Source organism: Sebastes fasciatus, chromosome 20 (genome assembly GCF_043250625.1).
Source record: "Sebastes fasciatus isolate fSebFas1 chromosome 20, fSebFas1.pri, whole genome shotgun sequence".
Taxonomy (NCBI): Eukaryota; Metazoa; Chordata; class Actinopteri; order Perciformes; family Sebastidae; genus Sebastes; species Sebastes fasciatus.
The window spans coordinates 933440-947791 of NC_133814.1; the positions used below are offsets into that span (position 1 = coordinate 933440).

A 14352-nucleotide genomic window follows, 5' to 3' on the forward strand; every position below is an offset into this window, starting at 1 on the left:
ATATGAAACTCTTTCTATCATGAAAACTCTTGAACAAGTTATTTACAACTTATTTACGAACATAATCAGACAATCTACTGGGTGTTCGCCTGACTCTTTGCGGCCTAGAGGGCATCTCGGTGTGCGTGTATGTGTCAGAGTCATTTTCTGCGTGTGGAGTCTGAGCTACTGCGGTGTGTGTATCTTCCTCTATCACTTTATCCATTCCTGTGTTCTCAGCCCCTTGTGTTTCCTCCTCTTCACGAAATGTCCCTTGTCCCAGTTCACCTCCTTTATATTTCTTAACAAAGGTGGTGTTTCTCGCATATCGTGCTCCTGTTGGTGATTCCACTACGACCTTGTTTCCTGTCTTGCTGATGATTTTGTGTGGAGTCGCATTAAACGTTGTGGAGAACTTGTCGGTTTTGTCTTGCCTCAAGAGTACAGTATCACCGACACTGACTTCTGACTGCTGCGCTCCTCTGCGTGTGTCTGCATACAATTTACTCTTAGCTTTTTGCTCTGTATCACGATCACACACTTCCTGATCATTGTGCATCTCAATGAGTTCTGGCAACTTTCCTCTGATCTTTCTGTTGAACAGCAATTCAGCAGGGCTTTCACCTGTTGTTGCATGGTTGATGCTTCTGTATACAGTCACATATTTTCTCAGTTCTTTTTTCCAATCCAGTCCCTCTGACTGTGCAATCCTGATTCTCTTCATCAGTGATGCATTCTGGCGCTCAACTTCTCCGTTGGCCTGAGCATATTTTGGTGTGGTTTTGATGTGAGTGATCCCACTTTCCTCGCAGTATCGACTGAACTGTTCAGATCTGAACTGAGGTCCATTGTCAGATTTGCATGTGACTGGCAGTCCATGTCTGCTGAAGATTGACTCAAGACTGTCTATAATCTTGTCTGTCGTGGTGGTGGTGGTCATGATGTCATATTCATAGTACCGGCTGAAGTAATCCACTACCACTAGAATGGAATGACCTGACGGGAGAGGTCCCAGTATGTCAACAGCTACGTCCCGCCAGGGTCCATCAGGTAGCGGTGTGGGTCTCAGCGGCTCGGGTGGGTCAGGTCTAGCCACTATTTGACATCCGTGGCAAGCTTTACAATGTCTCTCAGCTGCACTGTCCATGCCGGGCCACCACACTTTTGTCCTGAGATGCTGCTTCGTTCCCACTATACCCAAGTGTCCCTCATGGGCTAGTGCAAGTGCCCGTGTTCGTAGGACCTGTGGCAACACTATACGTGTACCTCTCAGAACAAGATATCCTATTGTGCATAGCTCATTTGCGATGATTGCATACTGTTTGCACTTATCAAAATGTCCAGTTGCTACGGCTTTGCGTACCTCTCGCAGCTCTGGATCAGTGGCTGATGCTTCTTCCACTTCTCTGGTGGTGAGTGCTTTTGGCGTTGCATTCACTGCCACAAATCTCACATACTCATCAGCTCCATGCTTGTGTTCAACCTGTTTCACTGTGTTTGTCAGGAGTCGTGACAGTGGATCAGCAATGTTGTTCTTCCCCGCTATGTGGACTACTTTGAACTCATACGGCTGTAGCCAAAGAACCCACCGCTCTATCCGTGCGCATGGTTTAGAGCGGGGACCATAGATCACTTCCAATGGTTTATGATCTGTGACTAGGTCAAACTGTCTCCCATAGATGTATGGATGTAGTGTCTTGCAGGTGTTACCCACACACTGAATGATGAGACAGGGTTTTCTCATCCAGGTGCCAGGTACATTTATTCAGCTGTAAACATAGTAAAAGAACAGTCAAGGATGAATGCCGGCTTTGTTCTCCACTGCTTTCCTGACTGTTATGTTACGACTGCGCTGACTTCCGGCTACAGAAGAATAACTATACAGTAACTAAATATCACTAAATCACTATCAAGTAATACAATGGAAGTATTCAGTACACAATATACCATAAGCTAAATCTATCCTGAAACTATCATTACCAAATCACCATGGCAACTGTGCAGCCTCTAATACACACTCTTATTATATCAACCACTGAACATAAATTACTTATATCAACCTCTGAACATATTATACTAATTATATCAACCTCTGAACATATTACAGATTAATTATATCAACAACTGAACATTTGTTTACGATGTCACTGCATCTTAGATGGGAATACATTTACACAATCAATACACAACCGTGACCTGTACCGTTCCCGCGCCACGGACCTAAAATAGCTATTCAAGCTAGCCTTTGTTAGCATTAGCTAGCGGACTAACTCCGTGACGTACATCACACTTATAAACATAAACACACGGCCCCATAAACGATAATAAACTTAACACACAATTATCAGTACTATATATGGCGCTTGTGTACGTCTCTCACCTGTAAACATAGTAAAAGAACAGTCAAGGATGAATGCCGGCTTTGTTCTCCACTGCTTTCCTGACTGTTATGTTACGACTGCGCTGACTTCCGGCTACAGAAGAATAAGAGCGCCAGTCGCTGACATATCAAAGCCACTACCGCCACCTACTGGTCAATACAAAATGTTGTCTTAGAATTACTTGACACTAAAGCAGGTGGGTTTACTGTCCTTTGTACTGTCTTTTAAGTGACACCAAGCGCTTTAGAAATAATAATGGTAATAATAATAATAATTACAAAAATAACCATGGCGGGGGTACCAAAATAATGACATACAGGTTTCTGGGCACAATCCTTAACCCTAAAATGTCCAGGGTGCCACACCCTCCCCTACTTAAGAAAAATAAAAAATGTATTACATTTTTTTTCTTAACTCCACACACACCTATAACTGTACTACTGGTGTCTCTGCTTGAATAATCACTGTGGTTACATACACCAATAGCAAATACCTGTCCAATTAAGGTATTCTTCACACCATGTTCAATTAGACACAGTTAAAACTCATAGAAGAAGTTAGTACTGATCAATTGATACACAACACAAAATATTGTCGAGGGTAACCATTCTTTTCCATTCAAGATCCATAAACATGTACACCTCCTTAGGAGGAATTCTCTACTGTAACTAGACTCACTTATCGGCCAACATTTCACTATAGTCTGTTACCACCTTTCTCATGTTTACATATTAAGACACCATAACGTGTGTTTGTCACCATCTCAGTTTCAATTTATGACACCACATTATGTACTTTAAGATGCGCGTTATATTCTTGTGTGTTGTTTACGATGTTGTTTTTTCACATTCTTGCTCTTATCATAACCTGTTATGAGTTTGTTACTCCAGTCTCTAGCGTATTGTCTTTATGTCTGTGGGCATCCAAGGTCTCCACAGTGTCTGGAAACAAGGTGTTGGTGTGTCCACCTCAATACTGTCCATACCAGCTTGTCTCACTGTAGGTTGTCCCAGTGCATCATACGTCAGCATACTTGGCCGTCGCCGCTCTCTCTGAGGGTGAACATGCCGTGCCACAGGTGATGACCCCTGTTCTGTGTCTGAGTCTCTGTCTCCTTGTTGATGTTGTTCTACATCAGATGTCTGCTCATGTAGGCTGTGTTGATCCTGTGTTGTCTGCAGCTGAAGTTCCTCCTCTCCTCCAGCATCCAGTCTTGCTTCACAGGCCTCTGTTTCAGGATTTGGAGCATTAACTCTGCCGTCATGGTTGTCCTGATATGGAACCCGCCACACAAATTCACCTTCATCCTCACTTTCCATATCCATGTCCTGAGGTAGTAGCTGTTGCTGAGTTTTCCCTCTGTTTTGTCTCAAGCCCCTCTTTCTTTTGTCCTGCTCTTCTGTCTCTGGTCTTTCAATAGGTAGGCTGTCACACGGAAGCAACAGATTTCTGTGTACTGTGCGGCTCTTACCTCCTCTCTCCGGCTTGACCTCATAAACAGGGATGTTAGGGCTCTTTTGACTGACCACCACATACACTGTATCCTCCCAGTGTGAACGAAGCTTGCCAGGTCCTCCTCTTTCAGTGAGGTTGCGGAGCAGGACTCTGTTGCCAGGATGAAGCTGGGCTCCGTAGGTCTTTTTGTCGTAGTATGTTTTGCCTCTAGAAGCTTCTTTCTGAGCTGCTGTTCCTGCAATCTCATAGGCCTCTTTCATCCGTGACTGCCATTTAGCCACATACTCCTCATAGCTAACTTGTTGCTCCTGTGATGGTAAGTTGAACAAGATATCCACAGGGAGTCTGGGAGTGCGGCCGAACAACAAAAAGTAAGGGGAGAACCCAGTAGCGTCGCTCCGAGTGCAGTTGTAGGCGTGCACTACTTTCGCCAGTGAGTTCTTCCAGTCAGCCTTTTCAGCATCAGTCAGTGTTCTCAGCATGGACAGAAGAGTTCTATTGAAACGTTCCACTTGTCCATTGCCTTGTGGGTGATATGGAGTAGTGTGAGAGCCACGCATGCCACAGACCTGTTGCAGCTGGGAAAACATCTTGTTCTCAAATTCCCGGCCCATGTCGTGATGGATTCTTGCTGGGAAGCCGAAATTGAGGGCAAAGTCATCAAAGACTTTTTCCACCACTGTCTTAGCTGACTTGTTTTTTGTTGCGTACGCTTGTGCGAAGCGTGTAAAGTGATCCATCACCACTAGAATGTATTCTTAGCCATGTTTACAGGTCTCCAGATGTAAAAAGTCAATTGACACAAGCTCAAAAGGATAGGTAGTGGTAATGGGGGTCAGTGGGGCTCTGGTGGGCTTACTTGGCCGTTTCCTCTTCAGACATTCACAGGCATGCATCACAAAGTGTTCCACATCACTTTGCATTCGGGGCCAGTAGAACCTGTCTCTTATTAGTCCCAGTGTTCTTTCTGCCCCCAAATGTCCCATTTCTTTATGCAGTTCTCTGAACACAGTGTCATGGTGCTCTTTGGGAAGGAGGAGCTGATCTCTGCCATTAGCTCTCCTGTAGAGGACTCCGTCATCATTTACATGTAGTCTGCTCCACTGTCTCAACAAGATTTTTACATCAGGTGACTCTGCTTTTAAAGTACGACCTTTTGGCAGATAGTTGTTGGCTTTGTAATGCATGACACGACCAATCACAGCATCTTGATCTTGACTCACTCTGATTTCCTCTTGTGAGAGAGACTTTCCAACAGACAGTGATGTGGTGTCTTGCACTAAGCTGATGGCATTCTGGCTGACTACCGCGGTCTCGTGAAAAGAGCTTTTCCTCTGTATCACAGTGCTCTCCACGGCAGCCCTGATCACATCCTGTTGTACCTCTGCTGTGCACTGGTCCATGTACTGGTTGATGTTGAGTGGTAACCTTGAGAGACCGTCAGCATCTGCATTCCTCTTGCCTGGTCGGTACCTGATCATGAAGTTGAAGTCAGCCAATTCACCCACCCACCGATAGCCTGTAGCATTTAGTTTTGCAGTTGTGAGGACATATGTCAGGGGGTTATTGTCCGTGTAGACGACGAAATGTGGGGCATAATAAAGATAGTCACGAAAGCGTTCACAAATTGACCACTTTAAGGCCAAGAATTCCAGCTTTCCAGAATGCATATGATAGTTTTTCTCAGGGGATGTTAATGTCCGTGAACCATATGCAATCACCTTCATCTTGCCTTCTCGTTTCTGGTACAACACAGACCCCAAGCCCTCTTGTGAAGCATCACAGTGGAGTATGAATGGCTCTGCAAAATCAGGATAGCTCAAAATAGGTGGCTCTATTAGACAGTCAATCAACCTATTAAAAGCATCTTGGTGGCTCTGGGTCCAACAAATAGGTGTATTGGGTGGTGGTCGGCCCCTCTGTTTTGCACTAACCTTTTTTCCCTTTGTTCTTAGCACAGGTGGTGGAGCTCTGTCTGGAGGCAGGGTCAGAAGCTGGTACAGCGGTTTTGCTAACTTAGAGAAGTTTGGGATATAGGCCCTGTAATAGGAGAGGAAGCCAAGGACTCTGCTCAACTCCCCTACTGTGGATGGTGGTCGGTCTTTCAGAGCTTGAACAGGAGCTATTTCAGCTGGATCCATGGTGTATCCTTCTTCTGACACCATCCGCCCGAGAAAGCGAACTTTCCGCTTGAATACATCACATTTCTTTGGACTCAATTTGACACCATGTTTTTGGTATCTCTGCAGGACAGCACGGATGTGGTCTACATGACCGTCAAATGAAGGAGAGTGAACTAGGTTGTCATCTAAATATGGCTGACAGGTGACATCACGAAGGCCCCTCAGACAGTCCTCCATACTCCTTTGGAACTCTGCTGGAGCTGAGCTAAGGCCAAAGGGTATGCGGTTCCATTGGTATAAGCCCCAGGGTGTTATAAAGGCTGTGAGGTGGCGACTTTCAGGGTCCAGGAACCCCTGATGATATGCTTTGCCCTGATCAAGGACTGAAAACCAGGAGCTGCCGTGCAGGGAGTCTAGCATGTCCTGGATCCTTGGAATCGGGTGTCTGTCTGGTACAGATTTCCTGTTGAGTTCTCTGTAATCGCAGCACAGCCTCAATTCACCTGACTTCTTGCGAACACAGACGATCGGGGAGGAGTAGGGTGACCTTGACTCTGAAATCCACCCACGATTCAGCAGATCTTGGAGGTATTCCTTCACCTCTTGGTGCAGCGGTTTTGGCACTGACATGTAGGTTTTTCGAACAGGTGTGGTGTCATGCAGTGTGATGTGCACATTTAAGGTGGGAATGCATCCAACATCCTGGTCATCATAAGCAAAAGCATGACATTCCTCTTGTAACATCTGTCTCGTAATCTGCTGCTGCTCTTCACTTAGATGGTCTAGTTTCACTGGAGGATCCCACTGGGATGGCTTTTGGCTGTGTTGTGTGTTGCTGATTACCTCATTTAGCTGAATGGGAGGCTGTGCTGTATTTTGTCCAGCTGTCTCCGGTGTCTTATCAGCTGTCTCTGGTGTCTCGTCAGAGGACTCCACTGTGATGGGATATACTGCCTTTATTTCCTCTAGGTGTCCCAGAATGGTGCGAGGGATTAAGGTGACATCAAGCTTGCTGATGTTAGCAACTGAGACAGGGATGTGTACTGACCTTCCCTCACTGATAGTGACCAGTCCCTCTTGGATGACTAGACCCTCAGGCAGCTGTGACAGCACATCAGGAACAAACAACAGACTTTGTCCTGCAAACTGGGCTCCAACATGTGCACGGACATAGGTAGTGGTTATCTGTTCAGCAGCCAGGTGTATTCCCCTCTTCCCTGTCTGCACTGTCCCCACACATGGGCTCTGATCTGTGTGTAGTACCTTTAGCACTGCCTTAGCTGTTTTCACTGACACTGAGAAAATGCGGCTGATCCTCTGGTAGTGTTGTGACCATGGCTGTCGCTTTCCCCACTTACCCACTACTTCTTCTATCACGTTGAATCCTATAATGGGTTGTTCTGCCACGTTGGGATCACTGGATACTAACATGGGAACTAATAGTGTCTTTTCTGGATGAGTGTCACAGTCCAAATAAAACTCAGTTTCGATCCACCCATCATATGGGATTTCACTCCCATTTGCAGCTAATGCCACCAGCGGTTCTGTCCCCAAAAGCTCAGTAAGCGGCCTGACAGTGCTGTGTGGAAGGTGTTTTTTTCGCCAGTCATTATTGATGAGACTTGCCTGAGCACCAGTGTCCCATAGAGCCTCGACAGGTACATTGTCTAGATGGCACTGGACCATGCATCTTCTCCCGATGAGACTGATGAGCTTGGCTTGACGTTGTGAAGGCACATAACTTGTGGATGTGTCACTTCTGAGGTTGCTGCTGTCTGGCAGTGGGGTGGCAGATAGGGTGTCTGTGTGATCATTTCGCTCTTGAGAAGGTGAGGAGGTGTTTTGCAGAGAAACAGAATTTACCTGGGACCTGGAGAGTGGGTGGGCTACTGTGGGTCCCGCATCAGCAGCCCCCTCCCGTTTCCCTGCGTGAATCTGCCCTGCCTGCAACCACGAGAAAGATGGCCTTCTAGCCCACAGCGATAACAGTGTCTACATGTGTCGCCGGCCTGAGCCTCTCTGCATGCCTGGCATCCTCTTGCCCACGTTGCAGCTGATGGTGGCCGGTTGTCTGTACTGGGTCTTGGCTTTGTTGCTTCTAGTGTCTCCTGAAACATTTTCTTCACCTCAAGAAATTCAGCCTTGAGGCCCTCAATAAGCTTGGTAGTCTCTGGATCAGGCTCTTTACTCTGTCCTTGTTTTTTCTTTGTGGAGACTACCACATCCCCTTTTGACTGTGTTTCATCATTTGAGTCTGTTTCATTGTTCAGAGGCAAGTGACTGTTGTTAGGTCGCTGTTGCTGTTCTGTATGGATCTCATTTACTCTGGGAGGCTTGACTGTGATGTTTCTCCTAAGCTTATTTTGCCTCTCTAACTCGAGACTGGCAGCCTCATTTATCTTTTCTATCAGGACTTCATCTGTGACTTTATGGTTGCTAAGGTGAGGTTTCAGCTGAAACTTCACTGCCTCACTAAACATACCAGTCTCTAATGAGCGCAGAAACTTACGCTGGATTAAGTCTGGACTGAACTGTTCCCCTTCCTCCTCATCACCAGACTTCCAGAGCAGTTTCTCTCTGAGCTCGATTGCCCGGAACAAAAAGGCTTGAGCTGATTCCTTGGGATCTTGGGATATGTTCATGAGTCTATTGAGCAGGTCAGATGATGAGTCCACTTTGTAATGTCCTCTCAGTATGGTTCTCAATATGGAGAGTGTGAGGTCCCGCTTAACCTCCAGCAAGTCTCGAAGGTGAAGGCCAGGACTTACTGCTTTAATCACTGCTTCGATGATTTCAGTCTCTGTGTAGCCCTTCTTCCGCCCTGATTCAATCTGGTTGGTCAGACTGGTGAAAGATAATTTGTCCCTCTGTCCAGCCTCCCCTATCTGACCCCAAATCCGGAAATCTTTTCTCAAAGTCACTTCTGGTGCTGTGATGGGTGCAGGCTGAATGGCCTCCCTCTCTTTTAACGCTGTTGTGTTGCTCAGCTGGGTCCCCAGCACCTCAATCTTCTCCTCCAGAGCACGACGTGCCTCTGCCTGAGCCTGCTGAAGCTGTGTGTACTCTTGTCTCAGTCTCTCTAGTTCACTAGGCTCAGTTTGTTGTTTTTCTACTTTGTCACCGTCATTTCTTTGTAATGATTGTACGTATAAAGAAAGTTCACTCAGAAACTGCTGGAACACGTGAGATTCCTCACTCTCTTCAATCTCGCTCAAAGTGCTCTCTGTTAACCGAATCAGGGCCCGACGGGATTGTTCTCTAAATCCCTCCCCTTTTGGTTCACTGCACTTGAGACGCTGGCACACATTGATGAGTTCTGGTTGCCCAAGTGTCCACAGCACTGCACTGATGTTGTCCTGGAGTTGCTCCATCTTTATCTTGTCTTCACTTGTCTAGGTTCGTCTCTTTAGAAGGAACTGCATCTCTTTCTGCCGTCCAAACAGTCCCTCCTGGCTGGCTCGCCAGATTATGTTACCCACACACTGAATGATGAGACAGGGTTTTCTCATCCAGGTGCCAGGTACATTTATTCAGCTGTAAACATAGTAAAAGAACAGTCAAGGATGAATGCCGGCTTTGTTCTCCACTGCTTTCCTGACTGTTATGTTACGACTGCGCTGACTTCCGGCTACAGAAGAATAACTATACAGTAACTAAATATCACTAAATCACTATCAAGTAATACAATGGAAGTATTCAGTACACAATATACCATAAGCTAAATCTATCCTGAAACTATCATTACCAAATCACCATGGCAACTGTGCAGCCTCTAATACACACTCTTATTATATCAACCACTGAACATAAATTACTTATATCAACCTCTGAACATATTATACTAATTATATCAACCTCTGAACATATTACAGATTAATTATATCAACAACTGAACATTTGTTTACGATGTCACTGCATCTTAGATGGGAATACATTTACACAATCAATACACAACCGTGACCTGTACCGTTCCCGCGCCACGGACCTAAAATAGCTATTCAAGCTAGCCTTTGTTAGCATTAGCTAGCGGACTAACTCCGTGACGTACATCACACTTATAAACATAAACACACGGCCCCATAAACGATAATAAACTTAACACACAATTATCAGTACTATATATGGCGCTTGTGTACGTCTCTCACCTGTAAACATAGTAAAAGAACAGTCAAGGATGAATGCCGGCTTTGTTCTCCACTGCTTTCCTGACTGTTATGTTACGACTGCGCTGACTTCCGGCTACAGAAGAATAAGAGCGCCAGTCGCTGACATATCAAAGCCACTACCGCCACCTACTGGTCAATACAAAATGTTGTCTTAGAATTACTTGACACTAAAGCAGGTGGGTTTACTGTCCTTTGTACTGTCTTTTAAGTGACACCAAGCGCTTTAGAAATAATAATGGTAATAATAATAATAATTACAAAAATAACCATGGCGGGGGTACCAAAATAATGACATACAGGTTTCTGGGCACAATCCTTAACCCTAAAATGTCCAGGGTGCCACACAGGCCCAAACTAGACCTAGCGCTTCTTTCTCTGTTTGAGAGTATTTACGCTCACAGTCAGTCAGGCTGCGGCTCACATAGCATATCGGAACTTTAATACCTTTTTGGTTTTGCACTAGAACTGCGCCTAACCCCACAGGACTTGCATCCACTATTACCTGTGTTGGCGCTTCTTTGTCAAAGTAGGCGAGGGTGGAAGCTCTAGCTAGCTCCGCCTTAAGGGCACTGAAAGCTTGTTTCTGTTCTGGCCCAAACCTGAAAGGCGTGTCCTTCCTTGTCAGGCGTCTCAGTGGTTCTGACAGGGTGGCAAACTGTGGGATAAATCTGCTGCTGTATCCAACAAGCCCAAGGAACTCCGCACCTCTGTGTCGTTTTCTGGTTCCCTTGCTTCTGTCACAGCTCGCACTCTCTCCTCTGTCGGCCCGATACCTTTCTCCGACAGCAGAATCCCCATGAAAATCCGTCTATTCATGTTGAATTGGCACTTTTCTGGATTCAGTGTTAGTCCTGTCTCTCTGAGCCTGTCCATGACTGCGTGTAGCCGTCCGTCATGTGTCTGTTGGTCATGTGCGTGTATGATCACGTCATCAGAGATGTTCTCAACGCCTTCGATTCCAGCTAGGGCGTTGGCTATCTCGTGCTGATATTGTTCACTGGCAGATGATACACCAAAGAGCAGCCTCTTGTATCTGTACAATCCGTTATGCACTGCAAATGTAGTGATCTCTCGTGAATCAGGGGTCAGCTCAAGCTGGTGATAGCCCCATTTCAGGTCTAACTTGCTGAATATGGTTGAGCCATTCATGCCCTGGAGCACCTCGTCCACAGTGGGGATTGGAAAGCGTTCCACAACTGGATTCCCCCACGGGGGTCGGCCCATTGACAGGTTCAATAATGTCCAAGTCCATCAATTCCTTTATTCTGGACTCTACTGCCCACCTGAGGTTGAATGGTATGCGCCTGATGGGCTGGGCTACTGGCCTCACCTCTGGGTTAATGTGCAGCTTTACCTGTCTTGTTTTCAGCTTTCCTACTCCGCTGAATACTTCTGGGTACTGCTGTTGGAGTGTTTGCTTAATGTCAGTTACAGCAGAAATGTTCTCACCTATTCTCAGAACCCCCAGTCGTGTCGCTGTCTTTTTTCCCAGCAGTGGTTCACCGTTTCCTTTGATTACAATGAACTCGGCATGTTCAGTTTTGTTTCCTATTAAAACTTCACATGTAAATGCACACTTGACTGTTAATGGCTGGGTGGAGGAATATGCATACAGTTCCCTCTCAGTCTTAGGGATATATGAGTGACACTTCTGATTTCAGTTTTTCCCATGTATTTTCTCCCATTACATTTCTTGTTGCTCCAGAATCAATCAGCATTCTCATATTCACTCCCCCCACACAGAAGGTAAGTCTCTCTGGCATGTTGTCATCATTAATGGCAAAAGCAAAGTCATCATGTGTATCAACATTGTTTACTTTCTGTTTTGTTTTCGAACCTTTTGTACGGCACATTTTTCCATAATGATCTTTTCCTTGGCACTTGTGGCATGTCTGTCCGCGTGCAGGGCATTTTGGATCTCGGCCAAGATGATCAGTATTCCCACATCTGTAGCACTTTCCATCATTTTTATTTTCACTGTTTGGTTTTCCTTTTGTATTCCAATTTCCGTACTTTCCCTTCATTTCTTTTTGAAGGACTCGATTCACTGTCTCTGTAGTCGCTTTCACCGACGTGCATGACATGCTCTCCATTTGCTCCTCGATGCTCTCACAGCGCGAAGCTATCTCCAGTGCACGTGCTAGCGTCAGTCTGCGACCCTCTTCTAAAAGTTTTCTGCGTACATATTCAGATGTCCCTTTACTCAAAATGGCATCTCTGATCTGATTATCAGAATCTCCTCCATAATCACAGTCTCTTACAGCTTGTCGCAGTCGTGTTGCAAACTGCTGCACCGTCTCCTCTGGCTTCTGTTGCAACTTTAGAAATGCGTGCCTTGCTAATGCTGTGTTGACTTGAGGCACGAAGTAATCGCTTAGAGCGTCGACTGCCTCCTGGTAGTCCGTCGGCTCACCCGTGTCCGGTAATGTTGAGAAAACATCTTGTACATCTGGTCCAGCTAGATGCAGTAGTAGTGCACGTCTCCTTTGCTTTGTAGCTGCTGTTGAATCTTCGGTTATAATAAGTCCTTTACCGTCGACATATAGCTCAAACGACGTTAGCCACCTCTTCCATCTGGAACCTAGCGTAGCCGGCTCCGTGTAGCATGCAAAGTTCTGAATTCCGGATTTCTCCATACTAACTAACTACCTAAACTTGTAGGTTTAACTAGCTAAATAGCGTTCATCCTCGTCGCCAATGTTATATCCCTGCTTAATTCAGGAGTAAGGCAGAGATATAACAGTATTGGGGAAACGCATGGCAAATGGCCAGCAGCCGAGAGTCCCTCTCAGAAAAATATTAAATGCGGACAATGGGCTACACCACAAATCCAGTCCCTCCGCAGTGGAAAAAAATACAAAGAGTAATATAGCACTTAATCCGCCGTCTTGTTCATTTTTAACTTAGATGGAGTAGAATATAGGCATAACAAAGTTAATGTTCTCAAAGTTCCCAGTTCGAAAGCCTACTTTTTCAACTCAGATTCTATGAAGGACTTGACGTCTCCTGGGGAGGTAAACACCTTTACCTGGTCGTTGTGCTGGACATGAAGCTTAGCTGGAAAACGCAAAGAGTATTTTACCTCCCTCTCCCTGAGCGCTTGGGTTACCTCACGGAATCCTCTTCTCTGTGCCATCACCTCGGCAGTATAATCAGGATAAACGTAGACCCGATGGCCGTTGTAGAACATCTGTTGTTGCCGACTCAGTCGTAGAATCAATTCTTTCTCCTGGTTGAAGTGAATCCTGGCTATGATGCTCCTTGGTCTTTTTACATCCGTAGGTTTTGGCACAGGTATGCGGTGCGCTCGATCCACTACCACGGGCTTTGCAAAGTTGGTCATCCCGAGTAACTTCGGTATTAATCCAGCGATGAACTCCGTAGGTCTGCCTTTCTCTTCATCGTCGGGGATCCCCACAATCTTATTATTGTTACGTCTCGAGCGCCCCTCAATGTCATCAATCTTCGTTAGAAGCCTTTCATTTGACTTTTTCATATTTGTCAGGCACAGCTCCAGCGTCTGAATACGCCGCTCGTGGTCAGAGCCCTGTTCCTCTGCAGCAACAATTCTTTCAGTCAGTGCCAGATGAGTGTTCATAAGAGTTTCAAATTTGTGGTCTAGTAGGTCGAATCGCTTATTGATTGATTCCAGAATTTTGTCGGATATCTTTTCCCACAAATGCAGCGATTCTTCCTCCGCATCAGGCCCATCATGCGCAACAGCTGTGCCAGATTGTTTGGCGTTCTTTGTTTGACGCGTGTTAGGCATTTTCACTGATTTCAAAGTTGGTATGGGTGAAAATCACACAATGACTGTTAAAGTGGTCAAAACTATAAACACCACTGACTTCTTCAGGCAATTTTTAAACTAGACGGCAGGATTAATAAAGAAATAACTATTTTTCCACCCGGAGCTCTGAGAGACCCGACTACTCCATATGCGCCTCTCTAGTGCCCCCAGGGAAGCATTTCTATGCAGGATATTGGGTGTACACAACGTATCACCAGTTTGACACCATTTAGTGGTCAACGTATGACACTACTACTACATGACCTGTATCTGGATCTGTCATTACAACACATGACGTCACTGTAATGTATGAATAGTTTATAAGACCCAATATGGGACCTTTAAAGGTCTAATATATGACCTTTAAAGGTCCCATATTATAAAAAGTGAGATTTCCATGTCTTTTATATTATAAAGCAGGTTTAAATGCTTTATAAATGCTGTTAAACTATCAAAAC

General features: G+C 45.5%; 1 protein-coding gene across 12 annotated transcripts in view; it reads left to right on the forward strand.

Moving 5' to 3' along the window:
* ccdc57 (coiled-coil domain containing 57) overlaps positions 1-14352 on the forward strand; it is a 61770-nt gene that overhangs the window by 38457 nt on the left and 8961 nt on the right. The window lies entirely within an intron of this gene.